At 32.7% G+C, this 22,421-nt stretch overlaps 1 protein-coding gene across 2 annotated transcripts in view; it reads left to right on the top strand.

Annotated features, from left to right (window-relative positions):
* Positions 1-1,726: 1,726 nt before the first annotated feature.
* The window catches only part of Vha100-2 (V-type ATPase subunit a family protein Vha100-2), a 47,874-nt gene continuing 27,179 nt past the window's right edge, over positions 1,727-22,421 (top strand). Inside the window, exon 1 of one of the 2 annotated variants that reach the window (XM_088269741.1) lies at positions 1,727-1,995. The gene's annotated coding sequence lies outside the window, so the exon portion shown is untranslated. Of the gene's footprint in view, positions 1,996-14,540; positions 14,713-22,421 lie in introns of those variants that run through there. The other variant, XM_088269739.1, reaches the window with a different exon arrangement.

Raw genomic sequence — 22,421 nt, 5'->3', positions numbered from 1 at the left:
AGAGTCTTCTTGTGTAATTTTTAATTTGTTTTTTTTTTTAATGTATACGCCTTAAATGTTTGTTTGTAATGTATATATTAATTATTGAATAAATTGAATTGAATTGAATTGAATTGAATTGAATTAATGGTAGAGTGGGTTCGGACCAAGAAACTCTGACTTAAGAGACTACGACACTAACCACGGGACCACGACCCGACACTATTATTCAAAAACTTGATCTGGGCTACGGTAATTTGAATTAAAAGTTTAAAGGTTTTGTTATCAATTAGTTTTGGACATAAATTACATACAGTAGTTAAAGTTTTAACTTTGTAGCAAAGATAACCTTAACTTTACTTCTACGGATAATAATAAATACTCGTTACCCTCTATCCGGTAGTTTTAACTTTCTTATAATACCCACCGAGTATTGATTTAAAAATGCCCAAATCGCTGGGAATTAGAATCCAGGAGTAAATTTTAATATTATCTGCACTACAAAGTAATACCTTAATATATGGAACTTAACAAAATGATAACTTCCACATATTCCAAAATTTATAAAATTTAGTGTGATAAGTATTAACACTGTTTTTATATGATGCAGTGCCCTACGCGCCAGTGGGTGCGGAAAAGGGTTGAAATTAATATTATTAACACTTTGCGCCATAAGCTTACTGCGTTGGGTTGTGCCTGCCTTGCAAATTCTCTCCGATAATGGTAAAATTCCCAAACCAAGCTTGGATTAGCTTTGAATGCTTGAGGTGTTGCTAAATTAGTGGCTTGGTATTTCCTCCAATACCCTCCTTCACCCCTAAATGTGGGGATACCGGATTCGGCAGACATACCCGCGCCTGATAATATAAGAACGTTCTTGGATTCCTTTATGATGTTCTTGAATTTCGCCATATCACTTGAAGGACGCGAGTCGGCCATTATTCTTAATCGTATTTTTAATAAATAAGGTGATTTGGCCTGCATAAAACTTCCTAATACCGCTGACATTTAAAAATGTTTTGTTATTGTTTTTAGAAAATGCGTGGGTATTTTACTATCAATACTTTTTGACACTTTGTCATTGACGTTTGCCTTTACATAAGAACAATGATAACCAACTTGAGAATAAATAATATGCCTCCTAGATTAAATGTAAACTCATGTACACAATAGGTTTGATAGGCCATAGGTATTAATTAATTCGTGTCTTAACTTTTAAGGTAGGGAATGACCGGAGCATTTCATCGTAACGTAACATTCACGGCGAGAATCTGAAATCGGTTGAAGTATTCGGAACGAGCTCAGCTCGCTGTACTGACTACGAATGCTCGCATCGTAACGTGTTACGTTACGACGTAATGACTCCGGTCTGTCCCATTATTATAGGTGCCTCAACTTGATATGAAATATCTATCGTTATTTTTTTATGAAAGAATATGGAAGTCTAAGATTCTCAGGGCTTACGACCTGACATTTGGATGGCTTTATATACTTGTGTAACGTTCACTATTCTGCCCATGATTGAATATCCATATTGCAATGATAATGTTCGTAAGTACCTATGTGTCGAAGAAGTTGTCGTACTTATTATAATATTATCTAGGAGGCGTTGACATCAAACTCAATGTCAATTTTTCGATATATAATAATATCGATTCAATTAAATATATAGTGCCCAACACTATACTAAAGTGAAGTGTGAAATAATTAATTTTCGCAAAACTGCACATGCGCACTGTTATCCGTTACTCTTTTTTTTTCTATCAGTCTGGGATTACGAGTAATTTTTATCGTGCCTTCTGATTGTGTCCGCGTGTTGTTTTGTTTATATTGAGTAACATTCACAAATGTTATAGAATGCGGTGCTATATGTTCAATAAAACCAATTTATAATATTCCTTTGACTGTCGAGCATTTCTGAAAGCGGAAACTTACAGTATTTTAATATGTCAGAACTCAATATGTGAGAATATGTTTATTTAGCGAACGATACTTCAAACCAATTAACTGATAAAGGTACGTGTTTTTATTTATTGAATTATTATCTTAATGATTTCTTTAATTCTACTCAAATATTCTGTAATTGATAGCATCTAGCTTTAATTTAACATATATATTTACAGAAAACACCAGCAATATTTTGATATATAAAAAAAATACTTTTAGAAAATGAAAACTACAAACAACTTTCTAAATACTTTCATAGATAACAAATTGATTATACAATTTATCCAAATTAATATTATGCATTATCGCTTGAAATATGTAGGGTTTGTTAGTTGTGAGTCAAACCTGACAGCACAAAATTAAATAATACTTTAATATGTGGAAGTAATTGTAAGTATTCTGGATGAAAATATCGTCAGCGAAATACGAGTTTGATTTTTTGTTGTTGTTGTATTTATGCACTTATGTTCACTTCGTGCCACAAGTAATATACAGGTATAAAAAATGTAAACAACATTGAAGAATTAACGTCCAGCTAAAAGCCTTAATCTTGTTTTTAAAGCTCTTTATAATGTTATTTTAAAATATCAATTGTGTACTTTAAAAATTATAGGTTTTTAAAAGTAAATACGAAATTCAAATTTTATTAACATTTTTTTAGTAAAACATTCATTCATCCTAATTTTACTAATAAGTATATCATTCGTAAGCATAGAGTACTACGTTAAGAAGCCTTTTAATTTTATTCCATCGTACTTACGCATTTGTCACCCATTGATGTAAAAAAATATATAAAATTTTATGAATTCAAACATTGCTATGACTAATTTCATAAACGAATTTACCTTTAAAAATTTCGGTACCTACTTTTTATCAAATTGATTCAAGTGATGTTTATTTTGACAAACCTATTTATTATGTACATATTATACAACTTCTTCCGGTCACTTCGCTTTGAAAATCGATATATATTTTTATTAATGATGTCACGAGTCCTGATTTAATACGGTTTTCAAATATTTGCTTTATTATTTCGTTTTGGGTCAGCCATGCTTCTGTAGTAAAATTTCAGCAGTTTTTATAATACGGTAAAACCTCGGGTTACGAACAGTTCAGATAACGCACAGTCAATGATCTTCGAGGACCTCATTAATATTTCAATTTAATTTTAATACACTTTATACTTGTATGTGTGGAAAGTATAAATAAAAATATAATATTAATGACATTTTGGTAAACTTCCACTCAATTACGCGTACTTTGCAATTGTGTTTAATTGAGTTACTTTGGTATCGATGAGGGGTTGGAAAATTTTTGTTGCAAAATATAAATGTGGGCGGTAAGGTAAAAAGGTTGAATATCCCTGGTTAAAGTGTAAATTTGTGGGGGTTCTGAATGAATCAATCTGTTATATATTGTTTCAGGTAGCGAATTATTCGGGTTACGAACAATTTTACGGAACGAATCGAGTTCGTAATCTGAGATTCCACTGTTATCTCGTCACGTATTGTCTATGTAAATTAAAAGTAAAGATTAAGTGTAATCGTTTCTCCATGCGTCATGGATGGTAGTACAGTAAACCCCCCTATAACGCACACTCGTATAAGGTTTTCCCCTATAACGTATGCAGCAGTTTTTTTCCTATAATGGAGGTCCCCCGTATAACGCAGTAGGTCCGTATGTAAAATGTAAAAATAAATATTAAATTAACCTCCTATAACGTTTCCTCCGAAAACGTGGAATTAATCTCAACATTATATGGGGGTTTACTGTATATTATTGGAGTTAGGTATTGTACCGTTATTCCTCAATGAATGGAAAAATCCTAATGGATGGATGTATTCGCTTTGGCGAAAATCATAAATAAACACAATGTAAATATTTATAAACAGTTTATCGTGTTGCGTTTACAGTCTGCGCAGTGTCTTAATACCTGTAATAATATCGACGTATACGTACATTAATCACTGTAGAAATTACAAAAATCGTGCATCTTTTAATAGAAGAAAATATCAGCGTAAAACATAAATAATAGATTTATTCAGGAGTTCTTGAAATCTGAATTTATTTCAAACTTTATACGGTGAGCCTTATTAAGTATAAACAATTTATATTAAGTGTGAGTACCTCTCCAAGCACAAGAGCTTATTCTCTTTTTTGGATAGGCACAGCGTAACTAGTATAAGATTATTAAACTTTTATTTAAAAAAATATAATTCTTTACAATTGTTTCGTTTTGTTAGGGTATTATCAAACTACTGTGCAGGCTGTAATGCCCTTACAAAAGATTTTTATTTATTTTATTTTTTATGTTTACAAAAATAAAATATGCAACTTAGTAGATCTTAAAATTCGGTGTTTGATTTTAATATTTAAATTATAAATTATAGAGTTTTTACAAATTAAACGCCTAATCGATAAATAAATAGATAGGTATGTTAAAAGTAGAAATGTCTAGTAAGTAAGTTAATTCAATTGTAATATTATGTTGTGACTATATTATTATTATTCTTCTTTTTGGTGTAGGCCTCGTGGTCTGTTTTTAAGAGGGATTAGCCTCCTGCAATTTTGCTGTATTAAATAAATAAAATAAAAAAGAGACAAGTTCCTAAAATTGAATAGAGTGGTTTTCCACCGTCGGTAGAATGGTGAATGTTACACGTGTTTAAAGTGATCACTACAACCAGGATTAGACAGGTCGTAAGCCCAGACTTCCATATTCTTATTCATCTATGTTGAGATTTCACCAACTTTTCATCGTTTAAGCCAAAGTTTTATATTTCGTATTATGTAAATAATTTCTTGTAAGACAATTCGCTCACTCCTTTCAAGAACGTCATAAATCAAAAATCGTCAATTTTCAGTTGTGCATGTTTTCGGAATGCCCAGAAAATCTACTATATCCCAGCAAAATAGTCATATTTTTAACTTAATATTTACCCGCTACAGGGCAGAAAGTGTTGTTTTTGCATTTTGAAGAAAATGTATATTTTTTTTTTTTTAATTATACTAAATATTTTTCTAATGGAGAAAAAAACCTTCGGGTTTTACCTAAATAGATGTGTTGTACAGTAAAAAGTTTAATAAGTGGCTTGATATTTATTTTTAACACATTGTGTTATATTTTTTAATTTTAAAAACGTTCTCCTGAAAAATTAAGTTTTTTGAATTATGACGTTCTTGAAAGGAGTGAGCGAATTGTGCTAATCAGTAAATAATTTTTGCATAACTGTTTTAGTTTAAACATAAATGAATATTGTTTACATAATCTACCATCTGTATGTAGTACCATTCGTACGTGCATTCAAATAATGTGAAGCCTCACTGCTACCAATAACAAGGCATGCACACGCTAAAAACGAAAAGTCGTTATTACATTTTGAGTGTGTCCAAATACTCATTCACAAATATGGATTATCTCCAATTATAGGAGTATTTATCATATTATTTTTTGACATCTCAACATAGACAGAGAAGAATATGGTAGCCTGGGCATTTACGGGGCTTACGACCGTCACAGGCTGCTTTAAGTGATCACTTTGGACACAATTGTAACATTCACCAATTCTACCCATGACTGACAATCACACTACTCAAATTCTTGGAACTTCTATATATAAGTATTATTCAAATTCGAAACATATTGCTTGAATTGACTATAATTTTACTAGAGTTGTAATTATTTTATTTTATTTATTACTAGCTAGCTGTTTGCCCGCATTGCTGTAGCTCATTCGGGTTAAATGGAAAAGAAAGAAAATTAAAAGCGCCCAATATTGATATGTTTAATTTCAGAACGCTTGTGAAGCAATGAAAATATTAAAAATCTATAAAACAACAATGCAATCAAAAACATTGAAAATGCTAAGCTACAGCAGTGTCAAGAAGCGCGCTGTCCGCCATGAGCCATGATTAGTGTTGCTGTTACGACCAACACATGGTGCTGCCGCTGCGCTCAATAAAGCTTTTTTTCATTCGATACCTCATATCCAAACAAAATAAAAGCTTTGCATTAATTGAATAAGCGATAAATTTGCAAATACCACTAATTATTATCATTATTTCAACACGTGTTTCGATGCACACAACATCGTTATCGAACAAGGTATACAATGTTTGACGATGATGTTGAGTGCGTCGAAACACGTGTCGCGGATAAAAATACCTATTTTGGGTTATAATAACAGGCTGTTATCTAAGAAGCTTTAAAAAGCCATTTCCCCAGCAGCATTGTGTATCGCGATGTATTCCAGCGACTGGAATACACACACGGCAAATGAATGCGAAATACAGTAGGCGCGGCACACATATATAATATGTAGGTAATATTAATATCCATTCTGCATACACTTAATTTGAGGACTGAACTAACCGTAAAACGAGTTTACATTGACACACATTGCAAACTGATAAGATCAAAATTTAGTGCAGTCCATTTTTTTCCAGCAATGGCGCAATTATAGGCTTAAAGACGTACATTTATATTCACACCAGGTTTAACACGTGTGAACAAATGATAAGTAAAAAGAATAAAATCGTATTTTGTCAAAAGATTTAAAAAATTATTTTTTTTACAAAATTGTGAAATACAGTAAAACCTCGATATAACGGACTAATTTCGGGGAGGAGGTGTCAGTCAAAGGCGAAAGTCCGTTAAATAAAATTAGGTAAAAAAAAATAAAAATAAATTGTAAAATACGAACAATGTATTTATTTCAAATACGACCAATATATAAACATACAAAGCACAAACAAAATTATATTTATTGTCTTCAGACACTCGACATTACTGTTTGATATCGACGTGCTTTCTTCGACGTGGTTCAATTCCCAGGGGGAGAGGGGGGTCAAATAAATATAAGTGATTTTTCTCTCTAATATTTATTCAATATTACCCTGAAGCGGAGGGCTGATCACCTTTCCTTTATATGTTAACGATCAAGATGACACTGCGTTTATATGATGCAGTGCCCTATGCACCATCGGATGCGGATAAGGGTTTCAAGAAGAAGAAGTATGTTAAACGGTTGAAAATGATACGGAATGCATCGAAACACGTGTCATAATGGATTTTAAGAACTAGTGGTATACGTAGTTACCAAGTAAAATGGATAGATGGCTACACACCCAAACCATCTCAACACACCTTTCTGAATTTTATCGATAATGCTTTTTTCAGCCTAGCATTCTTTCCTTATATCACCATTCGAACATCTATCATGCAACGTTTTTGCCGCGCATTCGCCCGGCAGAATGCATTTCGACTGCATTCAGTCTACTTTCATCCTACGAACGACGTACAAGATATTATAAACAGATGTAAAGTGAGATAAATACTTTTTAGGTATTTTATTCTAACAGCGTCAAACTCTATAATTTGGAATACAATATTGTAGTTCACATATCGCTCACTCCTTTCAAGAACGTCATAAATCAAAATTCGTCAATTTTCAGTTGTGGATGTTTTCGGAATGCCCAGAAAATGTACTATATCTCAGCAAAAGAGGCAAATTTTTAACTTAATATTTACCCGCTGCAGGACAAAAAAATTTGTTTCTGCATTTTTAAGAAAATGTATTGTTTAATTATTTTTTTAATGAACTAAATATTTTTCAAATGGAGAAAAAACCTTCAGGTTTTACCTAAAAAATCTGTTGCACAGTTAAACGTTCAATAAGTGGCTTGATATTTATTTTTAATACATTGTGTTATATTTTCATACTTTAAAAACGTTCTCCTGAAAAATCAAGTTTTTTGATTTATGACGTTCTTGAAAGGAGTGAGCGATATACCAAAGGGCTAAATGAAATGTACATTTCTTACGCTAGAATCATGGGTGTCTTTTTCGAATATGAAAATGTTGACGATTTAGATACCATTTTTGGAATAAAGAGTTTTTTTTTGCGTTGTGGCCCTTTGGCATTTAACCAGCGATATATACGCACGTGTGTTTATAGTGTAATGTATGAATCTATTTGTAGCGTATGTGTAATTTTACTTGGCCGCAAGCACTAAGACCAAAACAGTAAACATTAAACGATTAAACAATACTTAATGCATTTGGTCACGGTAGCTGGGACTCTAATTGTTGCAATTAATTTTTGAAGGTTGTGCATTGGATTGTATAAAAAACAGTCGTAATGTTTTTATTTTGCATCGCCAACAGTTTTATCACAGTAAGGTAAAACGACGGAAACGTGATTTTATAAAATAACACTAGTTTTTTTTTATTAAAAAGAGTTTTTTATTATTTATTATTTACAAAAATACTTCGATTTTATTCTATTTCTGTGAGCCTAAGCGGCTCATTATTAGAAAAAGGTATCAAATTGTGGTAGAGCGGGTTCGAACCGAGAAACTCCGGCTCAAGAGTCCGCGACACTAACCACGGGACCAAAACCCGACACTGGAAGCTGGTTTTCTGATAAAATCGTAATTCACACTTAACAGGTTTTCCACTTCAATTTGGACGTTTTATAAACCAAATCTGAAGCCTTCCTATTAAAATTGGACGTTTGAAAAAGAAATTGGACATTATGTTGTATTTTATTTTAAAAAGTTAGAATTTTATAAATATATTTAAAGTAGTACTTATGACTCAAAGTAGTAAAAATTTAAAAGTGTTGAAAATCTTGTCTGAAAACTTCAGTACACATCGCGCGCATAGACTATGAAAGCGCGCCGCGCAGGGTTGCCAACTTGATGCACTTGCTAGTCTTAATAATAAAATACGTGCGCAGGTATTCACACTGACGATATATGTAACTTCTGTTGCTTTTAAAATCCCCAAACCTGCGGTCGTATTGTAATTTAAATGTGTTTTTTCTCTCGTTTCGATTTTCGTGTCGTGCTAAATGTTATTCCTAACAAATGGACACGACTTTCCTATAGACAGATCACTTAGCTGAATGGTATGTAATTTACACCGTGTTTCTTGCTGATGGTTTTGTTGAATCTAATTACTTGCTGAGAATAATGCATATGTCGTTGTGTAATAAATTCGATGTTCTACACATCAATTACTGTTTGTTCAAATCTTTTGAAGAGGATGAAATAATGTATTCATTTGCAAGACATTTTAATTAGTTTCCACGGCAGAATCTTTAAATATGTGGAATATCAATAAGTATATGTAATTTTGTATGCACCGCAGTGGAACAAAAAACGGTTACCAGGTGTAGAGTATGTTATAAATAAAATGGGGTATTATGTAACAACTTATTTTTTGACATCTCAACATAGATGAAGAAGAATATGGAAGTCTGGGCATTTACGGGGCTTACGACCGTCATAGGCTGGTTTAAGTGATCACTTTACACTCGTGTAAATTTCACCAATTCCATCCATGATAGACAACCTCACTACTCAAAAATTTCAAACCAGATTTCTGTATTCTTTTTCATCTATGTTGAGATGTCTAAAAATAAATAACTAATAATAATAAATGATAAATAACTCCTATAATTGGAAATAATCCATATTTGTGAACAAGTATTTGGACACACTCAAAATGTTGTATGTAACAACTTATTCAGTATTTAAATAAACCCAAAAATGTATGAATGCTATAATATATTATAACATCGTCGTCTACCTCAGTAAGTGTAGTATAACTCACATTTTTGCGTTTTTTTTCACTTTTATTTCAATTTTTGGTGTACGCTTACTAAGTATTACGGCTGTATTTTGCACCGTTTGGCTGATATGATGATTAGACTTACTCTCCTTAAGACCAATGTTACAACTGGGGGTATTTCAGCTAGTTTAAAATTAAATAAAAAAGATTTTGTTTTTTCCCCTCGCACAATTCGCAAACTTGTATTGATGTTACAGCATTTGGCAGTTACCAATTGATATACTGACTTGGACGTGTTTGATACTAGATGTCTCTAATAATGGGTTATTTGGATTACGTTTTTTTTCACGCGATCAGTACATAGCTAAAAATATCGCAGTTTCCTGTTATATTCATCTTCCGATCCGGGTTCTGGGTGTCTGAACGAAAATTGTTTAGATAAAATTACTCCATCAATTTATTAGATCTTTGTTCGGGGCACTGTATAAATATTTTAACATCTGTGTTTTTTTTTCTCTAGAGATTTCTGTCAACAAGCGCTCACATACTTTGAGGATATTTGAAAAAAACTTTTCACGTTCAAAATTATTTTGCCTTTCATCTGTTTCATTTTAAAAGAATGCCAAGTCTTGTAGACTCTTAGTAGAATATTGCTTGAGTAAATATTTATTTCTTTATATTATATCACCTATGTAAGTATTCGTCTAAAATTTTAAAACTTTGTTTCGTATCTAAAACACTTGCATTAAATATCAATATATATATAACCAATTTATTATTATTATAAAATTAGTTTTGTTTTTTTGTGGTTTATACACAAGAAAGATAAGTTTTCCAATATAGGAAATTTTGGGATTTTACTTTTTGGAAAATTGTTTTACTGACGGTTTTTTGTTAATCGCAATGATTTTGCATTATTTTCTAAGCAACACGAAATGTGTGCCAAAAAATACCACGATTTTGTATGTCTAATTAAAAATAATAAAATAATAAACCCTTACCGCACCCCAATGGTGCATAGGGCACTGCTTCATATAAAGGCAGTGTTATCTCGATCGTTTACACATGAAGGAAAGGTGATCAGCCCTCCGCTTCAGGTACCAGTCCAGGGTAATATTGAATAAATATGACAGTGAAAAAATCACTTATATTTATTTGACCCCCCCTGGGAATCGAACCCGGGACCTCCAGAACGGTAGCCGAGCGTGCTGACCATTACACTACGGAGGCGGACAGATAAATTAAAAAGAGTGTTTTTATTTATTTATTTATTGTAATGAAAAATAATTTATTACAATATTTTTCGGGTCTACATTTGATAAAGATTTATAGATAATGTATCGTTTTAAACTGTACAAATTGCGTATAGCTCAAATTGCTTTATTAGGTGTTTTAAACGAGTTTCCACAGATACGATATCTTATCTGATGTGTATATTAGTTGACAATACATTATAATCGTAGTTTAGTCGCCAGCTACACTTTGTGAAATATATTATTTTCTTAAAGAATATTTTTCTTTGAGTTACGGAAAGGCGATACTTTTTCATATGGTACCTAATACAGTTCGGCATAAATCTGAAAACATCACCTGAACTGTAAATAAATTCCCTTTTTGGTGTTATTTTTTTGGCTCAGTAAAATCTTGGAAATTTGAAAATTATGTGATGAAAAATGTCTTCCCCCGACGACGATTTTTTTTAAATGCCCGAAAAGGTCTTGATGGCGCTAACCCTGGGGTGCGATTATACTGTCGCAAGAAATTAGCGCCCTCATTTGCTTCCGCGGCGGTATTTTTCAGGTATATGACGTACTAATTAGCTTGCTATCTTCTTTTTACAAGTTCCTGACGGTCATCTATCGCTGTTTTCGTACGATGCCTTATGGTGTCCATCCCTCTAGCGGAGAATCTATTGAGAAAATAAAACTAAAAAAAGGTACTTGGCTGCCCTCAAAAATTGCTCGAGGTCATTTCATCGTAAGAAAAGGAGTCGAATGTCTGTATATAATAAGTAGTATTTTAAAGACTAAACAAACTGACGCAAAAGCTTAAAACACATTTAAAAACGATATTTCTTTAAAATCAACCAATTTCCATCAATTTGTGTGTGCAGTAAAGGTGCGCTTTAGTATATTTTTCTCAATTCGTCTGCTAGAGGAATGAAAAACGTAAAACATTGTACGAAAAAAAGAATATATGCCCGCCAGGTTCTTGTATAAACACGATACCACGATGATTAGTACGTCGTATACCTGAAAAAAAATCCGGTGCTGGCGCTTGTTTCTAGTGACAATATAATCGCACCCCAGGTGTAGTGTCAACCGCCTTTTCTCATTTGACGAATGAAAGTTGCGAGTGGGAGTAATTAACATCTTTACAAGTAAAATATTATATTTCACAAAAAACCAAGGTTGACCGGTGGATAATGCATTGCTCGCGTGCATGCCAACCTCACCTTTGATTTTTCACGATTGGATGACATCCTCCACCGATCCTATATGGCGTAATCGTTGTACAAATATGCCAGCTCGACTTGATCCTCAACGATTGTAGAGTAAATAAAAGGTATTTTTACGCTTGTTTTTATGTCTTTTAATTTTTTATGGTATGTAAATATTTCGCCGAACCCACGATAACGTGCTGCTTATTCTCTAATTTTCAATTCACCTATCTACCTTTATTTTTATTATATTTATCATTTGAAAATTCAAGGAACATAACACTTAGTATTTAGTTATTCTTGAAGTATTGAACGAACTCGTATATTTATAATGAGAACATTCCGTTCATACAGAAGAGTTGAACATTTTAATGTTTTTTCATGATTTATTATTATTATTTAATTCCTTCGTTTCTGAAAACAATTGAAAGTAAGTTTCGAAAAACCCATAAAAATAATTTTGGTCATGATATCGTTTGTAAGCGTTAGAGTGCAGACAATCGATATATAGACTCTGGTATACTTTGCCAAAAGCGCGGCCCGTCGATATACCGACTTTGACGAGCCAATTTGACACGACCTTGGCACATTGATGTGAATATATATTATTTTGCTTAAATGCATTTATTTGTGTATTTTAATATGTTCTCAACCAATACCAGAAAGAAATGCTGAAATCGGTCAATATATGACAAAAATATTGATTTTGTGCACACCTAATAAAAATGACCATTATTGCAAAAAGGACTTCTGCCGTTTAACATAGATATAAGAGAATATCTCGCACTACAACGGTTAAAACGTCAAACCATAGAAATGCTACAACAGTCGTGTGACAAAATTACGGGTAAAAAATATATACAATTATTTTTTGACATCTCAACATATTAAGGAGACCTTTGACGGGCGTCATCTTGTCATCATAATCACAATAAGTTATACAATATCATTTTCCTAATCATCTTAAGAGGTGGGGCGCTTCAATATTTTATATATATTTTTTACAACATTTTGTGTGACCGAATACTTGTTTACGAATGTAACATTCACCAATTCTACCCATGATTGACAACCACACTACAATTTTTTTTGAAACTTCTATATATATATATATATATATATATATATATATATATATATATATATATATATATATATATATATATATATATATATATATATATATATATATATATATACTGTTCAAATTCGAAAACTCATTACACGTGTGTAAAGTGATCACTTAAACCACTTTAAATCACTTAAGTATGACGGTCGTAAGCCCTGTAAATGCCCAGACTTCCATATGTTGAGATAACTGAAAAATAATTTCAAAAAATAGTTTATAAAATAACTCCTAATGGGAGATAATCCAGATTTGTGAACAAGTATTCGGACACACACAAAACGTTGTAAAAAATAAAGGGTCCGCCAAATAACTTTTTTTTTTCAAAAACAGGGTGCAAAACATCGAGTGTAGCTTCGGCTGTGTGGCACGTAGCGCCGTCCTGTTGAAACCAAATGTTGCCAATATCCTCCTCTTCAATTTTTGTGAACAAAAATCCGTTCAACATGGCCCGATAACGATCGCCATTGACTGTAACGGCCACTCCTTGCTCATTTTCAAAGAAAAATGGCCCAATTATGCCTCTGGACCAAAATCCGCACCAAACAGTGACTCGTTTTGGGTGTACCGGCTTTTCAATGTATGCGTGCGGGTTTTCTGTGCCCCAAATACGACAATTTTGCTTGTTTACATACCCGCCAAGATCAAAATGAGCTTCATCCGAAAAGATGATTTTTTTGGCAAAATCGGCATCTTCTGTAAGTCGATCGCAGGCCCACTCAGCGAAGCGAAAACGCATTGGATGGTCAGTTGGCTTCAACTCCTGAACCAATTGGACTTTGTATGGCGTCATACCAAGGTCTTTATGCAAAATTCGTCTCAATGATGTCTCCGAAATGTTCAATTGTTGAGAACGACGGTGAATTGATGTTGATGGCGCTTCACGCACACTTTCTGCCACAACATCGATATTCTCGGGTGTACGCACTGTTTTTGGCTTTTCACGCTTTGGTTTATCGATGAGGATGCCAGTTTCTTTCACTTTTTTCACAAGATAACGAACATACAGAGCTGACGGTGCTTCTCTTCTTCCAAAAACCGTACGCAATTTTCGCACACATTCTGCAACATTACCATGATTTTCAAAGTAATGTCGCAATATTTCCCAGCGTTGTTCAAGCGTATACACAACCATATTCGCTCAGCGGAAGGATAAAACTAATTATCTGTCAAATCAGACATGAGCTAAGTGTTACCATTCACGAAATAAGCACTAGTTGAAAAAAAAAACTTTAGATGGCGGACCCTATATATATATAAAATTGAAGCGCCCCACCTCTTAAGGTGATTAGGAAAATGATATTGTATAACTTATTGTGATTATGATGACAAGATGACGCCCGCCAAAGGTTTCCTCGATCGCGATTCTTATATCTTCTATCTTCTCTGATCTCGAGCTATGGTCACGGTTATCAGCCGATCGGGGCTAGAAGGAGCCGCCGCGGCGCTCCAGTCGTTCGGAGCAATCACGAGACCAGATGATAACACCATACAGCCAGTAGTAGCCAGTCAGCTGCTTCGCTCGCCGCTAAGCTCGTCAGTCGACCGAGCTCGTCAGTCGACCGCCAGCCGCCGTCGCCGTCGAGGCGTCACGTCAGTGTGCAAGTTCATACCCAATCATCTACTGGATCGATCGAGGCGAGAGTAAGTCGTGCGATTGTTTTGCTAAGCCGTTCGTCGTTGCGAAATTCGTGTGTCGCCGAATTCATTCGGCGATACCCACCCGAGGTCTCGTGATCGGACCCCTCCCCCCAAATCGAAACCATTCAGATATAAAAAAGCCTTAATATAAATACCCCAACCCTTAAACTACCAATAATTAAATACTGATATCCGTATTTATGCGTATTTTATGTAATTTAGATTATCGGGTATTTTAAACGAATTTTGAATTCTTGAGTCAGAGTTTCTCGGTTCGAACTCACTCTACCACAATTTGATACATATTTCTAATAATGAGCCGCTTAGGCTCATAGAAATAGTATAAGAGTGAAGTATTTTTGTAAATAATAAAAACACACAAATATTTCTCTTTTATAAAAAAAATCTGCATCTCATTGAATTTTTACTCGTCGTTTTATTTTATTATTTACATTATTAAAGACATGTAATTAACGTTTATTACAGTGATATGTTACACTACTTAAAAAAATAAAATTAAAAATTCGAGTTTATATCGCGGTTGTACTGGCTAAAAACGTCAACTCGAAAATATGCAATTTTAACTTAATGATGCAGTATTATAAAATTTTCAACGTTCTATAACCTGGCAAAATACTCAAGTAGTTTAAAATGTCATATTAATGTGGTTTTAAAAGTTTATTCATTTTTCAGTTTAATAGCGGGTATTTTATTCAGGCGAAAAGCTTTAAATAACGGATTATTCAAACAGGGATTTTAGTGTTAACGCTTTTTGCCACGATATTTAAGTCTCTTAATACATTAACGTTACGTTATATAAATGAAATCAGTTGATACCAATCTTCATTATTTGCTATTACGTACCTATCTTCCCGCCCTTATCATGTGATACTCACGGTCATACAATCTTACCACAGCGCAGATTTACCTACCTTGTATTATATTCATGAATAGATTTCTGCCAATATATCGTGTTTCTGTAAATCTAGTTCGTAGTTTCCATCATGGTACGTCCTCATGTCTGGTGCCCATGTATGGCATGTTTTATGGGGAGAAGTTAATTGTTTTACATTACTTTTAATGAAGTTGGATTCTAATCCATTAACTGAGACTATTTTGGTGTTTATTTCGGCATTTATCGTTTTTATACGAAAGAATTTTGAAGTCTGAGCATTCCAGGGCTTCAACCTGGCATTTGCTGACTTACGTGATCACTTTATACGCTTATGTAACGTTCAAAACGATGTATGATAGATGTTAGAATGATTACATAAGGGAATGCAAGGTTGACATAATTATTATTTAGATATTTAAAAAAAAAAGTTTTTTGGGGCATGTTAATTCGAATAAGTGAAGAAAAAACAGTAAAAAAATATGAGGCGAATGCGGTTGGTAATAGAAGCAAAGAAAAACCGAGGAAAACTTGGCTTGACCAAGTATTTCAAATACTTGGAAGTGGTCAGGTCAAAAGTTGTAATAATCGGCGGGTATTAGGAGAGGCATGAATGTGGAATAGGCGAAGATTTTTTACAAAGACAGATTGGTATGGCGTTCTACTCTCTCTGCCTACCCCTGCAGTGAAGTTGTATAATGGTTAGTTGGTTAATAATGTTCACCGTTATTGAACATCCATATTGCATTTTTTTTTAATGTACTGTTTTTGGATTCCTTTCGTATGTTAGTCGTAATTTTAATAGATGCGGGATTCTAGCTGATGGTGCTGCCATTAGTTATGTCATCGGTAGGTAGAACACTTCAGGGTCGGATAAAATAAATAATAAAAAATGTTATGATTATTTAATTGACGATTGTTAAAATATTTTCCATACATAATTTATAGTATGGCATAGAGTCCGTTTCGACTAACAATAGGTCGCAAATAGCGTAGCATCGACTAATAATAAATAATATACTTGTCAACGATCTACTTCATCATGTACGACTTCTATATCTCTAACCTCCAAAATCTATTCAATGCCAGCATCTATTTAAATAATTAAATACGTTCGTTAATATTGCAAGCTCGCAATTTATTACACCAGATATATCTTCCTGAAGAATATTATAAAATATTCAACATCGAAAATATTATTTATTTTATTTAGTTTAAAATTCCTTAATACTGGCATACAGACCATAAACTGCAGTAAGAACATCAGTTACACATCTATACCGTATTTTACAGACTATAAGACGCACTTTATTTTTCAAAAAAATCCTCCAAAATTCAGGTGCATCTCACACTCGAAATTAATATAAAAATTTCCAGTATTAATATTCGATGCCGCGGGAGACCTATCTGGAATATTGCAGTGATGGGTATCGTACAATAGTCCACCACACGTGCATTTGTAGTACCTACCTACACAAAAACATACTACAATTGTGTAATGTGATTTTTTTAATGACGGTGAAGAGGAAGAAAACGAAAGTTTATATGACAATTTTCAGGTATTTTCAAAGTCAGTTCGGTTTTATAAACGAATTTTAATAAAAAGTCCGACTTTGCAATGTAATACTGAAAATGGTAACAATCTTATAATTTTTTAAATTGCTTAAAATTAGGGAGGGTGTATAGTCCGTAGCGTCTTATAGGCCGAAAAAACTATATTGACATTATTCTTTTTACCATTTTGGTATGTCTTATTAAATTTAATATTTTTTATTGAAATCTCAATATGGATGAAGAAGAATATGGAAGTCTGGGCATTTACAGGATTTAGGATCTGTCATGGCTGGCATAAGTGGTCTGTTTCTTTTTACTCTTTTTTAAAACTTTTTTTTTAAATTTAATAATTCTTTGGTGAAAGACATCCTGAATTTGGGAACTTTAATTTACACAGTCAAAATATTTTGGATAAATTCAAAATCATCGCTATTAACTTGTTTGCAGAGCCTATTAAATTCGTCTGTAAAATATTTAAAATATAGACATTCTATATTATTTTTTGACATTTCATCAAAGATGAAGAAGAATATGGAAGTCTGGGCATTCACGGGGCTGACGACCGTCATAGGCTGGTTGAAGTGATTCATACACATTCTGTTCTTTAGGCTCTGTACGGTTTAAGGGGAAGACGAAAGATAGCAGACACGAGAAAGCGCGACGACTGCTATGTACATAATGTATGTGTGTCGAAATTGCGTGTGTGTAAAATGCGGCACGATTCTTCAACGCGCCTTTAAATTGCTCATTGTATTCTATAAACTAAAATTTAAATTCTGCTTTATTCGATCAAAATACCGCATGTTCGAATGCTGAAACAAGAAAGGAATGCAAGGCTGAGATAAGCATCATCGATAAAATTAAGAAAGGTGTGTTGAGATGGCTCAGTCTCCCATCTCCTTTAAAAACATAGATGTTTTATCTCAAGTTGAGGTAACTATAATATTGATATTTCATCCGTAGGGTGAATAAGCCAATGTTTGATAAATAATAATAAATTGTTCTAATATTATCGTTTGATGTTCATGAACGGTCATCAACACCATATTCTACTTCTAACCCTTATCCGCACCCAATGCACAGGGCAGTGCATCGCATTGACGCAATGTTATCTTAATCGTTAGTAGATGAAGGCAAGGTGATCACTCCTGCTGTTCAGGGACCAGTCCAGGGTAATATCAAATAAATATTTGAGTGTAAAATCACTAATATTTAGTTTATTTTTCATCCTCCCTCTGGGATCGAACCCAGGACCTCCAGCACTGTAGTTAAACACGCTAACCATTATATCACGGAGGCGCACAAACCAAACCACCACGACCATACCTGAACCATTTTCTAACTAGTTGTGGATATTACTGTATTTAAATGTAGTTAACATATCAGCTGACAGGACAAAATATTTTAATCAGACGAAAATCAAAATGTTTCTGTCACGGGTACCGGACTTGGGAATGCAATCCCGAAGGTTTTATTTATTTTATTATTACATTACCGGGATTTAAATAAAATGAGCAAGGAGGATTTGAGTATTAATGATTTATTTTTGACAAAATTTCACGTTTTAAAATGTTTTTTTAAATAATTTTAGCGTTATAAATAAAATACACGAGTTTATATAAAAATTATATTTGATATACGAGTATAAAAATTAACAAACATCGCATTGATAATGATGTCGAGTTCATCGCAACGCGTGTCACAATGTAGTATAATAATAAGTGGTAGTCACCATGTTAACTTTTAATTTTAAATAGGACGGATATTACCACAAAGTGATTGCCGAATCGATCTATGAACATAACATTTACTCAAAGGAAATGCTTTTGCCAATGTATATTTTAAAATAATATTTACAAACATACCCTATGTTTGTACTATAATTATTATTTTATTCAATTATTACTTTTGAAGCCATTCAAGTTATTAATAAATGACAATGGTTGATCACTATAATATGACTATCAATATCGTGTTTTATATTATATTTTTTCACAATGGGAACCATAACAATAATTGGTATCTTTATTACATATCTCATTCATGCGTTATTTTTGAAACGGCCTTCCTTGCACAAGCGCACAGGTCATCAAGTACGCGTTGTGAATACAAATATAATATGTTGAAATATTGTATATAGGTACTATATTGGTACGAATATATCGTGGGTATACTGGAAAAAAGGTTAACTTAAAAATCCCTGTTATTTAAAGCTTTGAGCAAGAATAATACTAGCTATTAAACTTAAAAGAAAAACTTTTTAGTATATCTATCTTAGTATATCTACCTTCAATTACTCAGTAAGAAAGATTGCTGTTTTTAATTTGAAATGATATTTACATAGCGTCATGATTATCTTCATGATGCGTCAACAGATTAATATCTAAAATACCGGCAAATTGTTTATAACGCTAAGAAGATAAGATACGAATATTTTTTCTTCGATTTTGCTTATCATTCAATTCTTATTTTTCTAAGTGGACTCGTGTACACGTTACCAGTATCCAATTTATACAAGCTAGTACGGGTATGCTGCCCCTACCTGACCTGCCCAAAGCTGCTATCATCATTTTACTAACTTTCTTTCTCCATTTCCTTTCCCATAAATAAGTAATATTTTTCACTCTGACCTTCTTTACTTCGTCATTTCTGTCTCATGAAATACAATATATTCCTCTCCTAGATCCAATAATTTAGGGCTCAGAACTGATCACCTTGCCTTCATGTAATTATGATCGAGTTAGCACCGCTTCGATCCAATGCAATGCCCATTTACCATAAGGATCAATAGTAAAGATGTATGATTTTTCTTATAAATCCTTAATATTATTTAATTCTTTGAAAAACTCACATTTTAACTCATTTATTATTAAATTTTTTTGACGATTAAATGTTATTTTATTTTCTTGTTAAAACCTAAACGTTATATTTATTTAAAATAATTATGCCCCAGACGGTTATTATAATATTTTTAAATATTGTATAACGTTATGAAAAAAAGAATTATCGATAGAAATCGTATATACGTAAATATGTCAAATTATAAAAAGAGTTACACATTTTAGAGTAAATTTTTAATTTGGAACAATTGATAGATATTATATAAACTCGATCATTTCAAAAACATCGGCTCTCATAATTTTTTAAATTTTTTTATTCAGATTTTAATAATAATAATAATTTTTTATTCCGGTTTGACTTGATAAATACATAGTTGGTGCAATGTGCAATACTTAATTCAGTCATATTTTGCTAACAAAAATAAGATATTATAATAAGACGATAATACAGTAAAAATATGTGAAAAAGAAACAATGATAAAGTAAAAAAAGGAGAAATAAAATAAATAATTCTGTGCGTCAGGAAATAAATAATAATCCATCAAAATTTTCATATCACAAATTACTCACGTTCATATTTTAAAAATTGTTTTTCAATACCAATCTGTCGTCATAAAATTATCAAATGTTTTAAATTATTATTTTTCAATTAAAGTAATTCCTAGGAATATATGCCTACATGACTGAAAGGTATGATAATGAAATCTTTTGATTCATAACTTTTCCATTTAACCGCAAAAAAAACAAGTTTCTATGTCTCTTTAATCAGAAATAATAATAACATGGTTTTCCCACTATTAATATTAAATTGTCGTTAATCTAACAGTGTTTAAATTAATTCCCACTGTTCGATCGGCTGGTCGGATAGCCATCAACCAATTCTAGAGATTAATTTTAATACATTAATTATATTTAATCCCTATAAGGTATATCAATTTGACAGTTATATTGTTCTATAGCGGGCTTACTGAAGGCATCTATTTTCCCGCGTGATATTTGAGCGGCTGCGTTCACTTTCCGAAGCGACACAGTTTTATGCAGGTGTGGCATGTAAGGCACATGGTAACTGTTTCGAATCTCGCAGTACTGCATTTTCATTCGTTACGGTTACGCGTTTACCCTTTTTACTCGGTGTATGGTTTTACCCACGCGGACAGATAAGGTTACACGACTCGTGACAATCTAGAATTCTAGAACGACGATAATTTTTTTCACGTGATAAAAAAACTGTAGAGATGCGTTTGCTTTGATATTAGATATAATTTAATTTCAGTCAATATTTCCCACATTGATTTATTGAGGTAACTATATATACATCGATATATCGTAACTTTTGTAAAGTACATATTAATTTTATCGTATTTATTAGCATTTAATGCGAGATTATCAGATTATAAAATTTATTTATTGTCAAGATTATATTTTTGCATAAATATAACTAGTTAATAATCCAACTTTAATATGTTCCTGATTAGCTTTCCTTAATTTCATTTTGGTATTACCTAACGTCCGAGTAACGCTGAAGTCTTCTTACGGCTTATGAAATACCCCTTATCATGTTTCTACTTAGGCTCCAACTTTACAAGTTTTATAGCCTATTGTGAGTAGGTTTACTCTTTATGATTGATGTAACTATAATTTCGTGTAATTCTTGAATGAAAATTTCTAGGCAAAAACGTCGGGTATGCATTTTTTAAAGGAATAAACCCGCAAAGCTTCTATTTCAGATGCTTGTCTGCAGGTAGGATAGTAAGGATAGGGAAGGTAAATGTGAAAAATACATCGCAAACACCCAGAACAATTGAAGATAAATCTTTCATGAATTCATTTTGCAATTGGCGGGAATCGAACTCGCGACGCAAGTTTCGCAGTCGAGCGTCTACCTAACTACGCACGGTGCATGAATGGAAGCGGCGAATATTGTTTGCAAAGACATATTGGTGTGGCGTTCTATTATTTCTGCCTGCCCCTGCGGAGATGCGGCGCGATGGTTAGTTAGTTAATATAAGCAGTTTACTTGACGTTCCTTCACGCGTACGTTTGATTGTTTACGTTGTTAAATATTTAAGACTATTTATTTCTTTTGTTACTTACACGTTTTCCTGAGATTTTCTGTCTCTTTTACGTTCATATGTAAGTGGGTTGATGTGAATGAGATGTCAGTATGGTTATGGTTACGTTTTGTCATCAAATTACTATTCAGGCTTTTATCCGACATAAGTACATATAAGCATTACTCGGCTTTAGTTTTTTTTTTAAATCTGAAGAATCTAGATGACGACACACACATTTAAATAATAAATACTTAATTCTTAATAATTATTTGTACATTCATGATGAAAATTATTTTAAATTCTATAGCTGTAAATAACTAACAATTGATGTTTTTGTTGCACTATTTTCGATTAGTTCGACCAAGAGTAATA

This window comes from Brachycentrus maculatus, unplaced genomic scaffold, assembly GCF_059751285.1.
Source record: "Brachycentrus maculatus isolate JH-2025_06_01 unplaced genomic scaffold, ASM5975128v1 h1tg000362l, whole genome shotgun sequence".
NCBI classification, from domain to species: Eukaryota; Metazoa; Arthropoda; class Insecta; order Trichoptera; family Brachycentridae; genus Brachycentrus; species Brachycentrus maculatus.
This window is presented reverse-complemented; position numbering and strand designations above follow the sequence as displayed.